Below are 4,989 nucleotides of genomic sequence, written 5' to 3' on the forward strand. Positions count from 1 at the left end.
TGTTTCAGTCATTTGACTGTGGCCATGCTGGAGCACTGCCTTTAGTCGAGCCAATCGACTCCAGGACTTATTCTTTGTAAGCCTAGTACTTATTTCATCGGTCGCTTTTTGCCGAACCGCTAAGTTACGGGGACGTAAACACACCAGCATCGGTTGTCGAACGATGTTCGGGGGACAAACACAGACACACAAACATACACACACACATGTGGTTGGTAAGCAAGCTACTTACCACACAGCCACTCCTATGCCTATATATATATATATACACATATAAATGCAATCAATGAAATTTGCACTTTCTTGATTTTATTAAAATTTTTTTTATGAACACTAAAAGTTTTCAAGAAAAGTTAGCTACCACAAAAGTTACTTATCTTCCTTTCCTGGTGTAAACTGATCTCACTTCCCTTTAATAGTATATAAAACCGTAGTTAACTATCAGTTCTATGAATCTTTGTGGTTCAGAGCAGACAGAATTAATTAATTTAATTTGGTCAAGATTTTTTAGTTTGTTTTGTCTTTCCTACTTAAATTACTTAAATTATATTTTCGGTTTGAAATTTCAGCTTGATAAAATTAAAATTTTTTTTTCTTATAAACGAAATTTGTGGTTTAAAGAGCAACTTATTAGAAATCTGTTAAAATTCTTTATAAAATTCCACATCATCTTACAATCTTCAATTGCAGAAGATAAGTTCATCCTAGCAACAAAATGAAATCACAAATGGTTGATTCATTACACTATCTGGAAATTGTCGTCATTACCATCATCATAATTATTATTATCCTCCTCCTCCTCATCATCATTATTATCATCCACATCAGCATCATCATCATCATCATCATTACTGAAGTGGTATGCTGGCAGAATTGATAGCTTATCGGCATTTTATCCAGTTGTACATTCCAAATTCGAATTCCTCTGATGTCGATTTTGCCCTTCATCCTTTTAGGGTCAATAAAGTAAGTACCGGTTGAATGCTGGGGTTCACATAATTGACTCAACCCCTCCCCAAAATAGCTGCCCTTGTAGCAAAATTTGAAATCATCATCGCCTATTATTATTAAGATGACAAGCTGGCAGAATCTTTAGCATGCCAGGCAAGATGCTTAGCGGTATTTTGGCTGACTACACATTCTGAGTTCAAATTCCTCTGAGGTTGAATTGGCCTTTCTTTTTTTTTTTATGTGTGTGTGTGTGTGTGGGGGGGGGGCTTATAAATTAAGTACTAGTGAAACACTGGGGCTGATCAACTAGTCCCCTCCCACCAAATTTCAGGCCTTTTGCCTTTCATAGAAAGGATTAGTATCATCATCATTATTATCATCATTATTATTATTATTATTATTATTATTATTATTATAATTATTATTATCATCGTTGTCATCATTGCTATTGCTATCATTACAATGGTCCTCATTAGGATTATCACCACCACCACCACCACCAAAACTAACACCAGTATCCTCAGCATCGTTGTTGTCATCACCATCATCATCATCACCATCGTCATCATCATCACTGTCATTGTCATCATCATTGTCATTTTTGCCATCATCGACACAACCACTGTCATCATCGTCATCATCATCATTATCCATGATGTTGTGGCTTGTATAACTTTACTATTCATCACATCACCACACATCCTAGTCATTTGTCTTCCCTTTTGTGAATACCCAGTTTCCAATATCTGATAGCACCACTTCCTCCAATATCTTTGTCTGCCTCTTCTGCCCACGGGGACTTCCATCAACAAGACCCAACATCTATCATAGCCTCTTCACACCAACACAACCCAATATCTTTTCCTTAATATATTGGCCAACATTTCCATTGATCAGTTACTTCCATAGATCACTTGTAATCTGTGATCTACATTCCAAAATCAGCATTTTTAAAGCGGTTGAACATATCACTCTTTATCTGTGAAAAGTTAATTATTTCTCTCCATTCAAATGAACAAAGTTTATCTTAACCGATGACTTGTAGGACACGAGCCGAAGACAAAAGGAACAAAAAAAGAAATAAAGGCAAGAAAATAGAGAAGAGAGAGCAATCATTCTTTTCTATGGAAAAAACCTACAGAGAAAGAGATAAAAAAAATAACAAAAAATCATTAGAAATACATTTCAAAGGGATTTTTTTTTTCAACCATTCTAGTCATACATATTGTATTTAAATAGATCTTCTGAGTGTCAGAGATTTAAACAAAAAGTAAGAAAACAAGAACAAAAAAACAAAGAAAGAACACAATAATGGGATTAAAAGTGAAAGAAATATGTAAGAATGAATGTGAGTGGAGTCCAAATAATAATAATAATAATAATAATAATAATGATGATGATAAAGATGATGATGATGATAATAATAATAATAAAGATGATGATAATAATAATAATAATAATAAAGATGATGATAATAATAATAATAATAATAATAATAATGATACTAAAGATGATAATAATAATAATAATAATAATGATACTAAAGATGATTATAATAATAATAATAATGATACTAAAGATGATAATAATAATAAAGATGATAATAATAATAAGAATGATAATAATAATAATGATAATAATAATAGTAATAATAATAATAATAATCCATTCTAATAAAGTCTCAAGGCCTGCAATGTTGTGGGAGGGGACTAGTCGATTACATAGACCTCAGTATTTCACTGGTACTTAATTTATCGACCCTGAAAGGATGAATGGCAAAATCGACCTCAGCGGAATTTGAACTCAGAACATAAAGGCAGATGAAATGCTTAACAGAATTTCGCCCTGTGTGCTAACGATTCTGCCAACTTGCCACCTTAATAGTAATAATAATGATGATGATGATAATAATAATAATGGTTTTAAATTTGGGCACAATGCCAGTAATTTTGGAGGAGAAGGAGGTAAACTGAATGTGTTGGTCCCAGTGTTCACCTTGTATTTATTTTATCGATGCATATAGATATGTACATAAATACAAACATAAACACACAAGGATTGCATGACACTGTTCACTTATTTATTTCTCAAACAATATTTGAGTGCAACCAGATGTACCAGTAGACTATGTGAGTTTTGCTTAGTTTTGTCTGCCATAATAATTGCTTACAGTGCAGACACCTAGAGGCAAGACGTTAAGGGGAATCACAAGACACCAGAGAAAGGCTTGAACATGCATAACCGAAACATAGCGTAAACAATAATCAAGATGAGGGCACCACTCCAACTAATGTGAACAGTATACAGTCGTGGCCAATTAAGAGAATTTCTCCTATGTCCCAGAGAACCTGTTGTACTACTTAACAGAAGACAAGACTTAATCCACTTCTAATTTTTCATAAGCAGACATACACAATATTTTTTACTTCTTGTCCACTCTTGGATTAGCTCTTGTAGCAAAGAAATACAGCTTGGTTTTACAAAATTCTGCCACTAATATTTTTTACCCTGTTACTGCTACAGATCTGCAAATTCTATTCTGCTTGTATCAGATGAAGGTTTACTCAAACAAAACTTCTATATTCACAGACTGCAGTTTTTGATATCATGAAAGAATCTCTACTGCTGGTGTTGTTTTCACAGTCTTCCAGATTACTTATTTGATTATTTGGGACATTCTCTATTAATTGTTCTCTAAACTTTTCCTTCTATTCTTCCTCTTGTTCGTTCAGTAGTGCAATTTGGTTTTGTGTGACTGATTGTTTTCATCATTTTTTGTGCAATTGTATTGGTCGTTTAGCAGAGTTATGCATGGTAGCCATTTTGGTTGTGAAAATGTAACGTGTGAAAATGAAATAGTTAGAAAACCTGTAATTATTTTTTCTTTTTTTTTTTTTCTGGTTTTACTCCCTGGATATCAATAGCAGACCTTCCTTATGCAATTATAGTTCTTTTTTCAAGTACACCAACCAAAATTTCATTTGATGAACCTTGAATAGACTGTGTTTTGAAGAGAGAAGAAAAAAAGACAGCTTTACACTAAGAGTGTCAAATAATAAAATAATAGAAGTAGTAGTAGTGGTGGTGGTGGTGGTAATAGTAGTGGTTTTAAATTTTGGAACAAGGCCAGCAATTCTGGGGGAGAGGGTAAGTCAATCACATTGACCCAAGGGCACAACTGGTACCTGCTTTATCATCCCCGAAAGGTTGAAAATTAAAACTGACTTGAGCTGAATTTGAACTCGGAATATGAAGATGAAGAAAATGCTGCTAAACAATTTGCCCCACATGATAACAGTTCCTATAATAATAATAATAATAACAATAATGACGACAATATTAATAATAATAATGACAATAATAATAATAATAATAATAATAATAATAATGACCCCTTCTGAAATTTTTGGGGAGAAGACTAGTCGACTACATCAACCCCAGTCCGTAACTGGTACTCATTTCATTGACCCTGAAAGGATGAAAGGCAAAGTGAAACCTGGTAGAATCTGAACTCCACTAAGGTTTCAAATTTTCCTTCAAGAGCAGCGATTTTGGGGAAAGGATGAGTCATTTACATCAACTCCAAAAGGATGAAAGGCAAAGTTGACCTTGGCAGAATTTGAACTTAGAACGTGGTGACAAATGAAATATCATTAAGCATTTTAACTGGTGTACTAACAATTCTGCCAGCTCACCAACTTAATGATAATAATAATTATTATTATTATTTTTATTATTTCAAATTTTTGCTACACGGGCAAACTTGGGGCAGAGCATTAAATCAATTACATCGACTGGTACTTATTTTATTGACCCCCAAAAGGATGAAAGGCAAAGTCGACCTCAGTGGAATTTGAACTCAGAACATAGCGACAGACGAAATACTGTTAATCATTTTGCCCAATGTTCTAATAATTCTGCCAGCTTGCTGCCTTAATAGTTATCATGATAATAATAATAATAATAATAATAATAATAATAATAATAATAATAATAATAATAATAATAATAATAATAATAATAATAATAATAATAATA

This window comes from Octopus bimaculoides, chromosome 18 (assembly GCF_001194135.2).
Source record: "Octopus bimaculoides isolate UCB-OBI-ISO-001 chromosome 18, ASM119413v2, whole genome shotgun sequence".
Classification (NCBI taxonomy): domain Eukaryota; kingdom Metazoa; phylum Mollusca; class Cephalopoda; order Octopoda; family Octopodidae; genus Octopus; species Octopus bimaculoides.